The sequence below is a fragment of the Gallinula chloropus genome, assembly GCF_964237585.1.
Source record: "Gallinula chloropus genome assembly, chromosome: 18".
Taxonomy (NCBI): domain Eukaryota; kingdom Metazoa; phylum Chordata; class Aves; order Gruiformes; family Rallidae; genus Gallinula; species Gallinula chloropus.
The window spans coordinates 4,669,175-4,689,667 of NC_140103.1; positions in this window are offsets into that span (position 1 = coordinate 4,669,175).

Sequence of the window (20,493 nt, forward strand, 5' to 3'; positions counted from 1 at the left end):
ACAGTTCCTTTAGTCAGGGGTGCTTTTTCTTTTTAATATGTAAAATGGAAATGAATGCGACAAGGACCGGCAGATGTGTCACTGGCCAAGTGAAGCGAGGCTTTGCCTTGCCCTCCCCTGAGCGACACTTCCCTGTCCATCATGCCAGGGATTCTGAAAATTGCATCCGATCAATTAAATGTTCTCAGAGAACATGCGAGGTATTGATAAGTGAATCCCTATTACTTTGCATGAAGAATGAGAAAATGAAAAGGCTGCGGTTCTACTTCTCTTGAGCTTAGTAATGCTGAGGTAAAGCCAGCCTGGAAGCAATATAGTTCAGCCTATGTAAACAGTGCAATGTATAGTGGTGTACTTCAAAGAGCCAGCGATGGACTGAGCGTACTTAGCAAGGCAAATGTGAACAAGGCAGGAATAGTTCTTTATGTAAAAAAGCACTGAATCAAAGGAAAGCAGCCAGAGGCAGGAAGGACAGAACCAGCAGGACTCGCAGCCAGACTGGCAACATAAGCTGTTTATGGATCTATAATATTAGTTATGTTAGACATAAAATACCTTTCTTTGGCCTAAAATAGATTGATCAAGAAGGTACTGTGCTATTGTAAGGGAATAGTTGTAGGCTGAAAGATCATTCATGCATGGCATCTCACTGGCTCTGGGTGCAATTGTGACTTGGTTTATATGTTGTCCCCTGGAAATGCATGATTCTTTTCCATTTCTTCCCTTCTGATGTGAGATGTTTTGTTTTTAAACATATATTTTCAGCTGTTAATATCACATTTATTTTAACTGTCTCCGAGATCATTGTCATCATGGTGCCTGAGTGCAAGGATTTCTGATTTTACATCCTACCCGGAACAGGAAAAGGGCTTGGCAGTTGTTTTACTCTTTTTAAACTGTAACAACAGAACAGTGGTCTGAAAACAAACCCATAAATGTGTAAGGAACTTGCCCTTCAAGAAAAGAGAGCACAGCAAAGCTTAGAAACTTAGAAACTCCAAGGAGGACATTTACCCTTTTTTTGCTCCAGGGATCTGCTTTTCCTTGTATAAACGAGGAGCCAAGTTCCTCCTGAGCAGGCAGTGGGCAATTCAAAGTGCTAAGGACTCCATTGGCTCTGTGGAGACTTAAGGTAGACTCTGCTTCAACACCTAAAGATAATGGCTAAAGAGAGCAGGAGTTCCTGTTCCTCTATTACTCCTCCTCCTGTTTTGCCACATCTAGAAGGAAGAGATGCATAATCTGGTGTGCTCATTTGTAGGGCACTGCCTTGCCTAAGTTGCTCACTGCTTTAAGTAACATTCCTGAAGTGGCAGCTTGCCCAAGCCAAGGCACTGTGCTAATTTCAGCTTCTTCATAGGTGTATGGTAAGTGGGCATTACGGATATAAAATATGCAAACCCAAGGTATTTCCAAGGTGCCAATAAAAATCTTTTTTGTCTAAAAATCACTAGTAAAACATAAAAGTAAGAATCCAGCTGATGTTCAAAACATCTAAAATCCTTACTATCTGACAGCTGTTGAGTGGGCTCCTGCAAAATTATTTGGGTGGCCCTGCACAGACACATACCCACGTCTGAGCAAGCATCAGAACTCACATCTATCCTCTCCACCAGAAGTTCAAGGACCTACCAATCTCCCTCCAAATAAAGATCCCATTTAAAAGCATATGGGCTATATGCACACTGCACAACGCAGCGTTATGTAGAGAGATGCTAACAGCAACTGCAGTCCTGGAAGCAGCCTGCTCTGTTAGTTCAGCATTCTGACCAGACTAATAAACCCTCCTCGCAGCATCGCTAATTGGCTCTGTCAGACCTCTGTGCTAACACGGTGATACCAGGGCTAGCCCAGTTATCTCCACACACTGCTGCACTCTGCCATGTAGCTAGACAAAGAGATGGAATAGAGAAGACTGCAGTGAACTGCCAGTTCTGGATCTGTTCTGTGGCTAAAGAGAGAATTTCATTTTGGGTGCTGTCAGTCTCGTAACGTACATAAGCTCTGAACTCACTTGGAAAGAAAGGGGGGGGGGGGAAGTATCAATCCAACCTGGCATCACATGCAGCTTGACAGGAGAAGTACAGCTCTCTTCCGAAGCAGAAGCTTGACTGGGGAACATGTAATTAAGATGAACCTTTCACTGCAAAGTATCTTATGGCAATATTGCTCAAATTGCAGCTACTAAGAAGCAAGTGGGCTGTAATTAATCAGCAACATCAAAGAAAACGGATGATTTCAGAATCCTTGCAGAGGCACTATAAACAATTTGTTAGGGAAGAAAGTGCCCAATTAGAAATGCATTCTCATTTAAGAGAAATTAATTTTGTTGTCAGGAGAGACAACTAATGGCAACTATTAGGTTTCATACCAAGAGCAGATAATCTCTTATGAAACGTCAGGACAGGACTCAACATTTGCAATAGCTGACATCATAAGAAATTATCTTTATCTTTCTCTGAGGTAGATAAATGCTGATGTTTTCTTCTGTGGCAAGCTGGACTGATAGTCATAACCAGGGCCTCTTCATTTCTTCATACTCCAGTGCTACATTCTTGACAGCCCTTCAGATAAATACAATAAACTGATTTTTTGCTGTTGTTGCTCAAATAATCGTGACACTCAATATTACAGCTGTTAAGATATTCTTGCTCTTTTTACATCCCTATTAATTTCTTTCAGGTTAGCCACAGAGTTTGCTACATGATGCTTTATTGAAACAGGAGAAGCTGGGGGGGTTATCGACTCTTGTTTGAGGCTCCTGCCAAGAGAAGTGAACCCATCCTGCCTCCTTTTAGACAAGGTTGGAATGGCAAGACATTTTCAGATGTGGGAGAGCCTTGATCTTCAGTTCTATTTCTTTCCTATTGTTCCCAGAATCCAAATCTCCCACTATATCCAACAATAGTGAGCGAAAAATCTTATCTGAACACTCCTGCCAGAAGAAACAGTGAAATAATGAACTGAGCTGACAATGATGTAGTTATCATCAGATTTCCTGTGGGATGAATACAGTTAGCTTAGTATTGTTTCAGGCTCTCAGGCGACCTGGCTCACATTGGAAAGGATACTCCCCCACATCATGGTGTATGGAAAACAGACTTAGAGGCCTCCCAGCCCCCTTAGGGGCTTGCTCTAACTGTAGGAACTATACTTTCCAGGTGTTCCAGATGTTCCACTCCTTATCCAGAGTTTCAGCTTATGGTTATAAAATGTCCACATAACACACAGAAAACCCAGCACATAACAGATTTGTCTGCAGAACCACTAAGGACTGGATGGATTATGACTCTTCGATTCTCCCTTGTCTGATGAAACTGTCACCCTTGATATCAGTTTTAAGATAATTCAGAGAGATCTGCTGTTATGCTGTGCTGCTTCTGGAGTTTCTGTCCCTGGGAAAGTCAGCTTAACACCTTATCCCAGCACTGAATTTACATGAGAAGTATAAAGCAAAATACAAAAAGTAAACCATACCCAGCAAAACTCATGGTGTTATTTTATGCATGCAGAGTTCTGTCCCAAAATATGTCAAATTTTACTTGCAAAAATAAAAGGCTGCTGTTTTATTCTGTATGTGTGCAATCCACAGAGAAGTATACTCAGCCACTTCTTTTCTTCAAACATTCAGTGATCAAGTGTGGAATCCGATGTTAAACCGAATGGGAAGAAAGTATCATTATTTAAAGGCTACATAACTGCTTAAAATTAGAGCTGTGAAGGCATCAAAAAATACCAGAAATCACAGATGGTTTGCAGATAAATTCACATTTCATTTAGTCCACTCAACATCTAAAAAAAAACCCTATGCTTTTGCCTTGCTTTTCAGTCTATCTGTTGATGCCTCCTCAAAACACACGTTCTTTAAATTGGGCTTTGAGTCGTGTTCTGTGGCCCTATACATTCAGATCCTAGTTGCTTTGAAAAATCTCCACAAATACATCTATTTTTAAATGATGTAGTTAAAATTTAATACATTTTGCACATTTGCAAAAAGACAACTACCCTGAGCAGGTTAAATAAGACATTAGCAGGGATTAAATAGTAGCAAGAACAGACAAGTAGTTTCTGCAATATGCAAGTGGCTGAGACAGAATGACCCAGTTGCTGCTTCTTGACTATATTGATGATTCTGCAGTATTAGAGTCAGTCAAACTCGTTGTTTTCTGTATCCAAAGACTGCAGAATCGGGCTTTTACATAATTCTGGGGCATTCATGTATTTGGTGATTTAACTATCTTTGCCTTTTTTAATGCTTGGGCTGTACTCTCAAATGTTCTGTCTCATCCCCCGGGTTTTCCCTCTGACACTGGTTTGCTCTAGGGAAAATTCCTCTTGCATTATCATTAAAGACCAGGTTTTGGCACAATCATTCCAGCCTCATTCCCCAGCAGCAGTCAGCAGAATTTCCTTGAATATGTAATGCTTGAATTCTACTCCTTACCAGTTTCTTGCGGAGGTAGGATTTTGCAGCAGGCAAGGGGGAAGCTTGAAACATGATGGTTATTCAATACATGGTTGAGCACATCCCCTAGCTATTGCTCTTCATTGAACAGGCACATGAAAGTTTTAGATGGCAGTGTATCCGCTGTTCTGACAGTAAATATGATGGAGTTCGTGGTAGGGTATATGGTATTTCTTCTTGCCAGGAGCAAGCTCTAACCTGCAGCTTGGAAACGCAGAGGTTGCTTTTCCCCAGGCTCATTAAAAAACCTGACACAGTGACAATCACTGAAACAAGTTCAGAGTGTTCTGAAGTTCCTGATTAGTAAATATTATTTGAGAAAAGTATAATCTCAGGACAATAAGGCCCGGCATGAACCCGATTCAGGGATGATTTTGGCAATCTTCAGCTTTATTCCTCCTGTGTACAAATGCAGCATGCCAAGCAGCCATCCTGCCTAACTCCTGAGCTTAGCTTTCCCCATTTCCCCAGCCACTTGCCAAGAGTCATTTGCTCCAGCACGTCTCACAAAAGCCAAGCTACTTCTCATAACTCTCCATCCTAATTAAACTACTTGCTGGCTGTTATAATCACCTCTCCATAAACCAATCAATCTCAGCAGGATTTTTAACAGATGAAACTGGGCTGATCTCCCCGTAAAGCACTAGTCATCCTGAAACAAGATCTTATTCTTTACTCTTTAGCTTTTCTTGCATGCCTTCTTTCATTTCCAGCTGTAAGAGAGACCAACAACAAAAATAAATACAGTTGAATATGCTTAAGGCTGAACAAAGATATGGAAACCTGGAGTTTCCAGACAAGTCAAGCAGTTCTAGCAACTGCATAGATCAGTATTTTCTTTCGAGCTGTTTCACACTTGGTATTGTTCATCAATCCATTAAGGAAGACAGACAACCATGCTTTTTAACAGAAATCCAGACAAAACAGGCAGAATAAATTAAAATTCTGGGATTTTCAGAACTTCAGCATTTCAGAAATTCAGAACTTTATCTTGACCTTTATTCAAGAAAGCATCTGGATCATACTTGGAGTACATACAAAAGGGCTTTTAAATCAATAAGCCTTTCTGCAGCCCTGCTGCCTGCTTCAAGACCCTATTTCTGTAACCTGTAGGGCAGCTAAACTGAACTCAGTTCACAGGGTCCACAACCAAAAGAACCTTTCCTCCAGAGGAGGCTGCATATGGAAAGCACACATCTAAAAACTGCATGGGGCATCCCAGAGTCACTGCAGCACTCGACTTGTTAGCAGGACAAACTGCCCATGCTGCCACCAGACTGGATTTACCCAGAAGCTGTGACTCCCAGAGACATTGCTATGGAAAAATATCCTGCATTAAGCAGGGGGAAAAAAGAAAAATTAATTAATTTGGTGTTGTCAAAGGCATTCCAGTGTGTTTCTTGCTGTTTCATAATATGGGATAAAAGGCACATCAATCCTTGGAGGCACCATGTGATGTGAAAAGAAATTGGCTTCAAATAAAAGACTACCTTTATTTTGTCGGGACAGAAACACGAACATATGTACACACAGTGGGGCCCCATCACTACCAGTGTACCCAGTGAGTATCTGCCACGTTTGGGCGTGCGTTGCTCCACCAGGACCAGCAGACTGAAGAGCAACATGAAGGAACGTGTGTTGTAGGTGTTGGCCTGCTGGCATGCCATCTAACAGCATCCACAGTCCAGGGAAGGGCCATGGCCATGTATGGTGTGGTCAGCAAGTACAGAACAGATTGGATTTTTTCCAAAGGCTATTATCTGAAAAAGACTTTGCTTTATACTTGGGCCAATATGGTAAACTCTGTCCACTTAGCTCAGGAAAAGGTCAGAGATATTTTCAAGTAAAGAAAGGCTACCTCTGGCAGCTGTATCTAATTCAGAGAGATATATTATCCCCAGAGGAACATGAGAAAAAAAATAATCATTATTTATTTTATTTCTACATATTCCACTTACCCTGGTGCGTTCCTGCTGTGGAGTTGAACTATGTTTTCAGGCAGAATCCAGACAGTCTTTCCTAAAATGAGACAGAGATTGTCAAAACAAACAATCACTTCCTGGAATTTGCAGGTCTAATTCCACACTGCAGTATTTAAGGTCTCCAAAAAAAGTGACATACATCTTCCCTCTAAAAACGAAAGAAAGAAAGAAAGATTTTCCTTCTGTCTGGAGATTATTTAGTGCTCTGTTATTGACACTGCTTCTATTGAAAGATTTAAAGATAAAAATGCAGTGTATTCAAGTAGTGATCATTTTTCATCGTCACTTAGTGACAGTACAGCCCGTAGTCAATTGGAGCAGATTTATCTTTTCTGCTATCGATTGTGTGTGGGGCCAAGCTGTTTGGAGGTGCCTGGCCATATCTCTTCTGAACTGCAGCTAGAAATGCAAAAGGAGCAGACAAGAGTGGTGCCAAGCAATCTTGTGTTCATTTGAAAACGGTTAAATTATTTCCCTTTAAGTGGTGAGATAAGCTGCTAGAAGATAATTTGTTTATGGACAGAAGGCATGTCCTGCCAAACAGACAGAACAGGATACAAACGCTGTTTCCCTGTGTGGCTCAGTCTACGGGGTGTCACAGGGAGCTGGGCTGAAGACAACAGATGCAAATGAAAACTTCAGGTACCAGAGGGACAGATGTTTTGTGAAAAGTAGGGGCTGCCAATCAGGTCTCTGAAGCAAAACTCCCTTGACCCCCTGTGGTGAAGATGCTCTCTTGTACTCTCCTGAGGTTTCCCATCACATTGTGGAAAGGTTCCTTCTGCTTTTTGAAGCCCTCAGGGAATGGAAAGTATTATCCTGAGATTTTGGTGCACTCCAGCTGCCAAAGCTGCATGAACAATTTTTATACCCAAGACACAGGGATGAGTTCTGGTCACCTTCTGAGTATGGAGTGAAGCTGAAGGAGGGAAAAAAAACCCAAAACATTTAGATGCAAGGTAGAACCTGCTTGTTCTCAAACAGTGCAATATTGGATCTCAGACTCCTGTCTCAAACACATCTACTATTTTAAACAGAGCCAGACTTCTATATATGCTCTTCGTTGCTTAAGCCAAATACATCGGTAAGTGCTGATACAGAGGCTGTGAATTTGATGGCTGAATAATGCTTGCGGGAATCCTTAAGAGACCAAGAAAGCTTTCTCTAGAAGCTGTCATGCACCTCCCTGATGGATCACAGCTCACAAACCATAAATGCACTTAATGTGGGGAGCAGCCCGGACCAGATCTCCAGCTTCCTACAGCAGTTGCTGTTAGGGCACTAAAAGGTGCATTTGTGCTTTGTTTCTCTAGCTGAAACGTGACCCAGACACCTTTGAAGTTTCAATGTATCAGGTGTAAGTTTTAAGTATAAACTGGAAAAGAGGCATACAAAGAACATCAATGAATGGACAGACCGTGGCACAGCTTTCTCATTCAAGTGACACCACTTATCCACAGTCCCCACTGCGACGTTGGGTTGCTCCCTGTTTGGATATTGCCCACATGGATTAGAAAAGGGAAAGGTAAGCACTGGCCACTGCCTGGACAAGGAGACCTGTGCTAGTCCTTATGCCCCCTGCTTTTTTTCTTCCCCTCCTTGCTGGGAAGACCCAGCAGATTAATTCATACAACAGGAAAAATCCCCAAATGTTGTAACTGCAGGAACTACCTCAAGATGAAAAATCACATACTTTATTCTAGAAGTAGTGACTTAGCCAAATCCAAGCAAGCTATACAAATAAAACACACATGTATAGGTTCACCCCAAGTATGAACCTTACAGTGTCCTAGCCCTTCTCTCCTCCCTTGTTAATCATGTGCTTCATTTGCTAATCCCTTCTACGAAAGGCATTCCTTTCCTATAGAGTCCTAATCTTTTTACACTCCTCTGCAGCTATCTCTGACTCCCTTGCTATTTCCTGATCCAAACCTTTTTGATTAACCATCACTTAACAGGTTTATCAATCTGTTCTGAAACCTGTACGCAGGAACATACATGTGCAGCAGATATTTCCTCTGTAACTTTCTCAGCTACACTATTTTGGAGAACTGTTCTCAACTGTGCCAGCTAAGTCTTGCTATTTGCAGACATGGGAGATGGGATTCTAAACCATGAGGATTTGCCAAGGTAGCTATATAAGTGTACTAGCAAAAGGAGATTTCTTCTACCATATAGTTCATTCCTGGTCTTCAAACAAACTATACTAGTAGAAGGACTCCCACTGCCTTGGCAGAAGGGGTTTTTGGTAGGAATTAGTTTTACCTCTTGCACTGCAAACCAACATAGCAATGATAACACAGCTTTCGACCAGGGTGAGTTGTTTTCTCCTTAGTATTCAAAGCTGCCAAAAAAGGAATATGATCACTGTCTTAAGGAATAAAAAGTGGCTTAATTCTGTCCCTAAAAATAACCTGCACTTTTGATCTGCTATGAATTCTTTTTTGTCTTGCAAGGCTTTCCTGCACAGATAACGACGTTAAACAAATTAGCAAATTACTCTCTCTGCAAGAGCCAGGTCATATTTCACCATTAGAGAAGGAGTCTGATTTTTGCTTGGGGGAAAGTAAATCCACAATTACAGTATTTGCTATCATTCATGTTTTAACATTCCCCCTCAAAAATAGTTTCATTTGGTTATATTTAATGCTCCAGCATTACATCTTAAAATAATGGCAATAATTACAAATCTCACTGTTTTATTTTAGGCACTGTTCTCCCGGAGTGACAGAAGCACACAGATTGAAAACGTTGCTGAAAAGATTGCTGGAAGATAGGAAAAACACATCTAAGCTTTGCCTAAGTGGCAAAAAAGAAAGAGATGCTCGTTGGACATGGTAGCAAGGAGGTACAAATGCTTCTAATTTTCATCATTTACTTAAAACCCAACCAGGACCCTGTTACAGTAAACCAAAGCGTTGCAGTGTCAAGGGTTCACGCTGTAATAGTTTGGCCTTCGTGGGATGTTACACTGCAATATTGAAATGAGGGATCACGCTTTGAAGTCTGCAATCTGGTGCCCCTCTCTGGCTGTCATACCTGATTCTAGGCAGAAGAAACCCAATAAAGCGTATTGATCAAACTCTGTCTGATGTGTCAGTTAAAAAATAGACCTTCATATGTAAACAAAAAATGATGCAGATCAAAAAATACCTTCAAAAACTTCCTCTCCTTCGAGTTACTAAAGTTCTTTCTGTTGCTATACAATAAGAGCATTTTAATAAGTTTTATGAGCTCCATCACTGACCTATTCATTTTCTAATGCCTGAGAAATTACAGATCTTCTCTTGCCTATTGAATAAAAAAAAAGCAAAGCGCTTTACAAGCCTGTAAGGGAAACAATATTTACAACAAAGCACCAAGGAAAATCCTCCCATTAAATTTTACAGCAATTTCCTTGGAAGAGTCCTTTCTACTGAGAACAGCTGGACTTAATTGCAAATGAGCTGACTGAAGGAAGTACATCTGATTGCAGATGTAATAAAATCCATGCTTGACACCTTAATTTTTTTAATATATATTGGCCACCATCAAATCACTGCATTTGCTGGTTTGCAGGCTAAAGCTATCAAAGTTCTGGCAGGAGAATAGACAAGAACGGAAAAGCTTGTGGAGTCCTTCAAAGCTTGGTGCTTAAGACACAGCTTTTTAGTGCTATTGATTCCTAACAATCGATATTTTTTTCAATAAGAAAGTCTCGTATTACCCCTTTTCCCAACCACCCTTCACAATGAACTTAGTTAGGATGAAAAAGCACTTAATGGTTTGCTTTTGAGGTTGTCTTTTCCCCCCACCATGTTCATTGCAGTCTCTTTTTCTTTACGAAGTTCACCTCCCTCATCCCTTCTGGCTGGTGCTACGTGGCTGCAGAGTGGTTGGCCAGATTTTCTCTAGTGTAACGACCTCCCATCGCATTATAATTTGACCCAGAAAAGCTAATTTCTTTGAAACTAATGAAATTGCAACTGTATTGACCTATTGCCTTTAAGGTTATTTGCTAAGAATCTACCATAAAAAGCAAAGACTTGTGTTTCTTCCCCATTCCTGTTGTATTTCTGTGAATAACTTACCTCCTTCAGGAAGCTCATTGCTAGCTATGACCATTAAATTTGAACTCAAGCAGTCCTTTCAGCTGGCAGTCTTACACCATGACTTTCCAAAAAGTAGGGCTGGTTATCAACTGGCAAATGCAGTCCTCCTGCATCACGAGAGAACGAAACCACACTTAGAGAGAGAAGGAGGGGAGGAGGAACTCTGGTTGTTGCCCCCTGAGATCACCTGAGAACTGAGCTTCATCACTGACTAATTGCAGGCAAATTGCTTCTGCTGGAACGTATATTGAGTGAACAGCAGCACCGGTGTTTGCCTGCTGAGCAGTAACTTTAACAAGGGCTGAATATACACAACACACTGCCCAGTTCCTCTGGCAGTGGAAGTGTATCATCTCCTCTTCAGTCTGTTACATTGAGAACGGGATGATGATGATCCCATTCTCAATGTTACCCCATTTCCTGCTGAAGAAAACATTGGGGTACTCCTGAGTCTCTCCTGTCTTGTAACCTAACAGGATTATTCCTGGACAGAACCACAAGTTCCTGTGAAAGGAAAACAGATCTTTCATCAGCGTGTTGTGAGCTGAAACTAATGATCGGGGCTCATTACAAACGGAGGCTGCTTTCCCTTTCATTTTTTTTTTCCCCTGAGTAACACTGTGTGTGGCATCCCAACACTTTAAAAATAACCTGCTGCTCCACTGGTACCTGGCATGATGCTAATAAGAGCTTCATATAAGGGATGTTGCAGAATCTGTAACAAGCAGCTTGGTTTGTTTCAAAGGAGTAGCATCCACGGCTTGCTTCTGGAAGTGGCTGTTTAACTAGGCCGACCAAACATTGCAGATACACACCCAAACGCATTTTAATCAACCACAGAAACACTCTGTAGCATAAGTAGTTATGCAGCTATGCCCACAAGAGCCCAGGTAAGTGGGCTAGTAAATATTTAATACACTATAGTTGCATGGGATAGTAAACATAAATATTTAGTATAATATTTATTTACATTTCTATCCTATGTTTAGAATCATATTATGTCTAAAGACAAGTATACATTCCAATGTTTGATCTGGTAATACTACTCATTGCCATGTGCTTAGGAAAGATATTTAATACAGTGTCATGACGCAGGCAAGAAAATGAAAGGATTAGTTTATGAGATATATACACAGACACACAACTATATACATATTCAGTTTGCTTTGTAGAGTAATTGCACTATGAGAAACAAACACAATATGAATATCAGCACCTCTTTGCAAGGTGGCATACGGTGGGCTTTAAAAGCAGGACTCATCAGGTGGTAGGGAATGACCTTGGGGGGTTGTGTTACAAAATGCTGGACTGGCATGAGGGCAGATTTTCAATGAACAGAGTGCCAATATCACTCCCCCCAAGGCAGAGCCCCAAGCACAGGCAGGTTTCATGCCTTTTGTACAGAGTAAAATGCAGGTGTTGGTGATTCTTTAGAGAAAGGCAGGGTGCAGTCACTGCTAAGAGAACGATCCCTTGCCGAAAGCCCTGGGAACGCACCGGCTCCCTGGCAGGGCTGCGACTCATCCCTGCAAGGCTGTCTCTTGCCTCCACCCTCTAATAGAGGTGGTGTTCAGTTTGACACATTAATATTTATTACAGTTTGCAGTGCAGCAGTAGTCCTGTATCAGAGCTGACTCTATTATAGAAAAGACCTGCATTATAGCAAGAGGTGGCCCTTACAGGGATTTGGTTTTTCTGCCTGATGACACATTTTTGACTACAGAGTCTCTATGTACATAGAAAATTCCTTTTACAGCTACGTTGCATTTATGATGACAGGCAGCCTTTATCTCCAGTTGAGGGCCTTTTCAAAGAGTTCTTGGAGTTCTGATTGTTATTATTTTTTAATGAATTAAATGATATTTCTTGCAAAATATCTTTCTGTATGTGCAAGTGCAGGTGTGGATACTGTTCAGCACCGTTTCTTTTGGACCCCTGAGTAAAGCTGCGATGTCAGCTTGACCAGAAATAGAGAAGTGCCACAGCAGAGAAGTCATCTTTGGAGGACCAATAAAGCAGTAAAAAAACCCCAGTTAATCTCTAATTGATGGGCTTACATACAGGCCAGGTTACTCAGAACTGTTTTCACAAGTGCTTCACAATGACCTTGGTGAGATGTGGCAGAGCAGTGGTCCCAGCCTTAATGGATATTAGTTGTCTGTTGTACAGAAAACATCATCTCTGTTAATGTCTCTGACAGAAAGACCTATGTGCAGTGTTGGGGTTTGTTCCTTTTTTTTCTTAGCATGCACAGCCTTTTAAGCGATATGCCTGCTGAATATTAAGCACCTAACGATCCCAGCACTGCTGCTTCCCTTGGTCCTTAGCTGAAGTGATTTTTCTGCCTTTGTAGCAGTTTCAATAGAGGGGCCAAGGACTGGCAGAACTGCAGCAGCTGAGCAACCTTCCCCTTCTTCGCAGGCTCGCAGCCAGGCACCAGTGCTGACGCACAGGGAGGGAGCCTTTCATTGCCCTTTTACCTTATTGATACTAATTCTGCAGTGCCTTGAGACCCAGGCTCTGCTCTGCTGTGCACCACATAAACACAAGGTGAAGAGATGCTCAGTCCTCTCAGAGTTTATCTCTGAGAGTTAAGGATTTGCCTCCACAATCTCCTCTGGATATAGGTGCTGGCTGTGTTTGGAAGCCCATCCCTGCAGGAGGATGCTGCTCTCCCTTCTGTCCTGCTTGCCTGGACTGCAAGGGGTGAGGGGAGGATGCTCTGGGTCACAGGCCAGCAGTTCTATAGCAGGGCTGAGATGAGAAGCAGGGGGTGGTGTTATCTCCAGCTGGAGTCTGAGAGAGCAAGTGATATGGATATGGATAAAAGGTATGAATACAAGGCATGGTGGGCAGGAGCAGGATAGAAAATGGGCAAGTAGGAGGGATTTGAAAGAGCACGAGGGGTTTCTCAAGCACTTGTATCCAGAGGAAGGGTGCAAAGAAAGGTAGGAAAACACTTCTTCCAGCAGTTTCTGTAAGAGCAGAAGAGGGAAGACAAGGCTGCATCAGGCATGGCCAAAGAGAAAGGATGCTGGCATTCTCAACACACAGGACTACAAACGACAAGATTAAGCCTGGGCCTGAGTTAATCTATGGAGATGGAGATCTGAGGCTGCCTTTCAGAGATGCTACACAGGAAAGATCCAGTCTAAACTGGAGGTGAGGACAGGGCGGGAGATGCAAGGCACTGCAGCAGGCTGAGTGAAGGATTGGCATGACTGACAGAGGAAAGTCTCTGGTATTTGTGTTTTGGGAAGACCAAACTCTCAGTGGCACAAACAGGAACTTGTACAGGAAACATACCAAAGAGCCTCATCTGGATCAAGAAGGGGTTAGGGAAGTTGACAAAGCATTCTGGAAGCCATAACAAAAAAAATATAGTCAAAAGTCATAGTAAGACCATTTGAAATGTCTTTTCCACAACCAGGAATCCACATCCTTCCTTGTGGAGATGAGCAACAAGAAGGAACCGCTTTTAATCTGCCAGATTCCTGGATGAATTAGTTATTGCCAGGTAGGAAATGAGACCATGGTACCTCCTGTCTTTAAAAGTGAGTGGATCTGGGAACAGAAGGGGACAGCTGAGCACAGATGCCTGTACTCCTGCTGCTCAGATCCAAACCATGCTTGGAAGAGGCAAGAAGGACTAAGAGGAAACCAAACTGATCTCTCCCATGTGCTGTCAGCATTTTACCCCTCCAAACACTGCTGATCCTTCCACCTCACCCAGCTGCAGCCAGGACCCATGCTGTGCCATCCTGGGCAACCAACCCATCCCAAGTCTTTCCTAAAAAAAAAAAGGTGGTCTCTTCCCTGTCTCTCTCTCCAACTTGCCCCCCAGCCACCCCCAGGCACACTTCATTTTTCATTGACTGACAGGTAACATTGTGCCTGACTTCATTGAGAGGCTTTTAAAATCTTAGTCTTTGCTATTAGTATTGATTAGCTTTGTCCTCTTAATGGGCTATTTTTTTTTTGTCTCCTGGCTTGTTGCATCATCAGGTTATATATTACTCTTCAGGGTGCTTTGTATAGGTTCATAGTTGTGAGTACAGTTGGGAACTGGCTCTGCAAAGAGAGTTAATCTTCTGAACAAACCCCCCAAGACATCATTCAGTGTTCAGAAGACCACCACAACAAGGGGAAAAAAAAACCCAAACAACAAACCACCCACAAAAACCAACCAAACCCCCAATCTGGTCATCACATCCTTCTGGGAAGACAAAAGAAAAAATAGAAGAGGGAGAGCAAGTTGCTCTTCCACAGGGAGAAAATGAGTATTTAGTAACTCAGTGAGCCAATACACCAACTTTATCCCTGCAGCCGTGGGTTCCCAGCTTATAAATACAAAAGTAGTAATTAATAGTTTGCACTTATATGGCATTTTTGCAGCTTAACCTCTTCACCAACAGTTCACCCAAATCTAAATGCAGCCATTTCTGGAGTGGAAAATAGTGGGAATTTAATAATGCATAGCAACACCATGCAGGAACTCCAGTCAGGAATATTATACAGAAATAAAAATGCAGGGGCAAGGTTCAGAGAGAGAAGACTCAGCTACTCTGGCTGGAATTGCTTCACGCAGCCTGGCTAATAACCTGCCTTAGAAAGTTGTTGCTGAATTGTTAAATTATTACAAGTAGGTATTACAAGTACACTTCAGTTGTGTATCTCATCTTACAGCTAGCATCTCCCAGAGCGTGGTGCCTCCAATCCAATACCGCTGCATTAATCCAATATTGATTCCAAGAAAACAGAGCTTCTGAGCCACCCAAACAAGGTTCTTTGCAGCACAGAAGGTTTCCATTGAGATCTGTCCTCCAGCCGCTGACCCAGCAGCCCTGTTCGTTTGGGAGAGCTGCAAATACCACCCTGCAAGGTGATGCGGGTGCAGCCCATTGATCTGACGGTCTCATCCTCACCCCCTGGGGATGCATCTGCTGCACAATTTAGCTCGGATGTCAGAGATGCACTGCAGGCAAGAGAATGGCCTCAGCAGCAGATGATGTTTTTCCCTGCTTTGATTATGGCTAGAAAAAGGCTATTTGACATTTCTACACCTCATTCAGCATCCTTGAACCACAGCATCGCTTGGCATCCCATGGTTGCCACGGGATGAGGACCAGGTGTCACTTTTAGCCCTCCTCCTTGGGTACTTGTGCCTGGGGTTTAACATTCAGTTGCCTCATTCACATCAGCTCACTGATACCCCCTGCGGGGTTTTTTCAGCAGTGCCTATTACTGTAGGCTACCAGCTCTTGGGCAGCACTTGCTTTGGTCCTTCAGCTGTGCTGAAGATGCCCTGTGACATCTGAAGCTGGGGATGTTGCTCACTCACAGCGAGTTCAGCTCATGGGGGAGGAAGAATATACCACTGAGGGGTCATTCGCTCGTTAGCTGACCCCAGCTATTCCTTGATTGGACTCTGCTACCCTCAAAAATTCTCTCTTGAGGGTTGAGCTCTAATCAGATTAATTTGTCTGATGGCCAGTGAGGAACAGCAGTAAATCTGAAGTCCTGAAAGCTTATGGAAATTTGCCCACGTGGAGCATATAATTTTTAAATATAAAGGAGAAAATGGATTGGCAAAAGAAATTTCTCAGCTGGCAAAACAAGATCCCACAGAGAGCCCAGCAAAAGGGAGGAAATAGTCTGGAGAATGCTGCAACGCAGCCTGAACACCAGGGTTTTGTCAGAGAAAAACAGTTTCTTATAATTTTACTGGAAAGGCATTTTACTCTGAAAATGAAATCTAGACAGGATGTTACTGATGGTCCACATCTTATTTTCAATAAATGATGAACCTTCATGTCCCATGAAATATGAAAGTAGCAACCTGCATTCTATGACATTCAGCAAAGGCTTTTTTTCTCCCCCCCCCCCCCCTTTGTTTAAATATATTCATTATCAAAGGTATGGTGCCCTTGAGAAGCTGAGGCAGTTGCTTGTATTGCTGTGCAAGGAATTTAAGATACTTACTAAAGTTTTTAGGAACAATGATGCAGAGATGCCTAGTGAGTCTTTCAAGACCCCCATTCCATCTATTCAGAGCTGACACTTAAGCTGTAAAGAGACATCCTTGTCAAGCTACTTACATATTGCATATACAACGAGATAGCTCTTCATTTCTAGCACACTAGTTGCAGGAGTTAGAATTTAAAGCAGAAGGGCTCTAGACCTCTTATTTCAGGCTCTCGTGGCTCCATGGGTGGAAATCACATTGGTAATAATGAAAGTTCAGCATTTACATTGAATGCATAGTACATGAGAGGGCATGAAAGTGTTTTGATGAAACAGAATCTGGCTGGGTACAGTGATGTTTCCATCCTGAGCTTCAGAAATTGTTAGCATGCTACAAGAGAGGGGTGTGGGGGTGAAGGGGGGAGATGCTTGTTTGGGATGCAGGTTGTCCCCATACATCCTTTGTTCAGCAGTGACACTTAGGAACAGAAACACACTTGTATGTACCCTAGAGACCCACTGTACTAAAGAGAGAAAATTATCTCAAATGGCTGGTTTCTGAAAGGTGGTTCAGCCCTTAGGTACATACCAGTCACTGCAGGTTTGGATTCCTCTCTACCTTTTACACTCCCTACTTTTATTTTACTAATGCTTTTACTAACCATTCCCTTAGAAACACTTATCACTAGTCCATATAATATTTTTCACTTTTAATCTGTGTAATAACCTCACACATGATTTAAAAACAGAAAGAACTGCTTGTCTTCTCAAAAAATAACCATAGTCCCTATTAACCAGGTTTTGGTCTCTGCTGTGGGGTCAGGAAAGGGCAACTCAAGTGTCTTCAGCAGCTTATAGCCTGGGAACTGGAGGAGCTAGAAGCTGATGACTACATTGACAGGACAGAAAGCTTTCTCCTATGATGATGTATTTCAAAGAAGTAGTGCCTATGCCAATCATGCTGGGGTTTAGAAGAGCTCCCTCTTTACACCAGTTTTTGTCCGTGACAATCTTGCCAGCAGCTATGTAAAAAGAATGAGTAAAATCCGATGATGGATGTTAACAATTCATTTTCTAAATTTGCTTAGTTAATGTAACTTAATAATTTCCATCCACCGACAGCCTGACTGTGCCTGCTGGAGCTCTCCAGTGAAACAGATCTTGCCATAAGAAAAACCTCTGGGTAACACAGGCATAACCCACAGCAGCTAGGTCACTGCCAGGGACTGGCTGGGTTTCTCAGAATCACAACGATCTAGGCAGCTTTTTCACAAACCAGTGGAAGCTCAGCTCCCATGGAAAGAGTTTTCTGGGGCAGAACTCCCAGGTACAGCCCCAGTCTGATTTGGAGGCAGGCAGGAGTTTAAGATTTTCCTTCTGCCTCCACAGCTCCAGGGAAGGGTGCCTCTGCCACAGGACCAATCAGAGCTGCAGCAACACTGCACAGCATCAGCTCAGTCTTAGGCAGCCTCCAAAGGCTTCTTCAGCAGCTGGAAATATTTAGAGATGTGTTATAAATGCCCACACTTACAGCAGGTGCCACGTCCTGTTCCACCAAGGAATCTTCCCGCATCTGCTCCATGGAGAAATCCATGTGGGGCTGAAGGTCACAGCTCTGTAAGTCCTTGCATTAAGTGACCTCAGCTGGCTAGGATGTGGTCCCGGGTAACGCCTAATGGGTTTCATATGACTCAGGTTTTCCTCCTTTGTCCTTCCCTCTCCTTCACCCAGGAGCATCTTGCTAGTTCGTTGTTCTACAGCAACAGCTTCAAAGTGCCACTTGAGGGCAAGCTGTCACTAATGCCACTCTGCAAACTGGACACAAACTACTGGATATCAACTCTTCGAGCAGCCTGGGCACTGCCAGCCTCTCAGCAGGGCATTTTCACCGGCATTTTAACCTGCACGGGGGATTTCTATCCCCCGGCAGCGGTGCCCAGGGCCAGGAGTCAGGAAGCCTGCCCAGCCCCAGCCAGCCCGGGCTGCACAAGTGCTGGGAGGGGGAGAAACCTGCTGCGGCGACCGCTGCTTCTGCGATGTGGCAGTTCAGTAGGTGGCACACGAAAGCAAATGCTCCAGCGCGATACTAGAGGGCACTGTAAACCTGGCAGTTTTGGCTTCCGAGTGGGGACGAAGTAAAAACTGAAGTGTTTGCTATTTGCGGTCATTAAAGCTCTCCTGGTACTTAGCGCAAAATTAGTGCTAACCCCTGGGTCCTGAGCAAATTAATTTGTGGAATTACATTCTGCTGTCGTAGATCCCCCCTTCCTCCTTACAGTTACAGTGCAGGATCCTTATTCATTGCCAGGCCCTGAGCTCCTGCATCCCGCTGCTGGAGGGGCTCTGCTGCCAGCCAGCCAGCATAAGGCTGGGAGAGAAGGGGAACAAGAACCATTAGAAGAGCTCAGGAACTTTGTGTTTTTTTTAAAGCAATCACTTAACAGTAATGTGTTCATTAATTGGCAGCCAGACCACTGCCTGACTTCATTTAAAAAAACCCCAATGGTTTCCTTTTACTGTGGCAGCACAAGGTTCCATCCTGTGCCTTTTGTATCCGCCAGCATCAATTCCTCCTGTGCACCTGCTTAAGGAGGAGAGCAGGAGAATTCCTGCACTGCAATAAAACAGAGTTGTTTTTAAAGGAGTCTTTTAAAGCATATTTAAAAATAGGAATATGCTATTCTAAATTAAACACTCCAATCAATGGGATCGATAGATTAATAGGTTTCAGTATCTGTCTCCTCAGATATTCCTCATACACTCCTCGCTGTGATTTATAATTCAGTGTTCAACTTAAATTAGTAAGATTTGAACAGGGAAAACAGCAGCCTGACAAGTAAACAAGACTTCCCAATCTGAATGTGAGATGTTTACCCAATATGCAGAACCAAGCTCTCTGCTCTCTCAGTATCGCCGCCCCGCGAAATACACAGGGAACCAAGGAATAAGAGGGAAAGGGATCTTGAGAGGTCACCTAGTCCATCTCCTTCCCCCAGGGTAGGATCAGCCCTGCCTAAATCAGTCTCGACAGGAGTTTCTCTCACCTGATCATCCCTGGAGGCTTTTAAGGAGATTCCACAGGCTCCCCGGACAGTCTATTCCGGGTTTCAGCTATTCTTATAGTTGGAACATTTTCCCCAAAGTCTAACCCAGATTGCATTTGCTGCAGCTGAATGCCACTACTTCTGTCCTACCCCAATGGACAGGGGCAACAGTTTATTACTTTTAGAGCATCTCTTGGGAAATTATTACTGTATTTTTGTCAGCCTTAAGTAATCAACTGCAATTCTTCCCTTCTCAGTAGGGATGTTTTCCAGAATTTGGACTATCTTTTTCATTTCCTGTATTTTCCTGGAAGTCTGATGACCAAAACTGCCCCTCCCCAGCACTCAGTGCAGATGGGACTCATGTTTCATACCACGCTGTCTTTACATACCACGGTGCTGGCTTTGTTTTTCCCACACCAGGGCACCACTGTTAATTTCTTGCCCACGATCTTACCCGTTTTCTCTCGTTTTCTCTGCCTACACAGCCGCTTCCTGATACACGCTTCAACAGTTCTCGTACATTCTGCTTTCCTCTTGTCCTTTTCAAACGTCAGTCTAGACTTCCCAGCCTGTCTTCTTCAGTTTTTTGAACCTTTCTCCTGTTCTCTGAGAGCACTTGCAGCCCCTCTCAGCTTGGTATTGTCAACAGATGCAATAAGTCTACTCCATATTCCATTACCCAAGTCACTAATGAAAATATTGAGTAATACCAGACCCTGCACAGACCCCTGCAGCGCCGTACTCAAGCCATCCTTCCACTCTGACAATTAACAGCCGACAGCTTTTCAGTATGTATTCCCAGCCAGTTTGGGACCTTACAGCCTTTCTCCTCGACTGTATTCCCCCACCTTGTTCCTGGGAACGCCACACAAAACAGAGTCAAAAGGCTTCTTGCAGTCAAGATGTATCACATCTCCAACTTCTCCCCTCTCTGAGACCTCTCA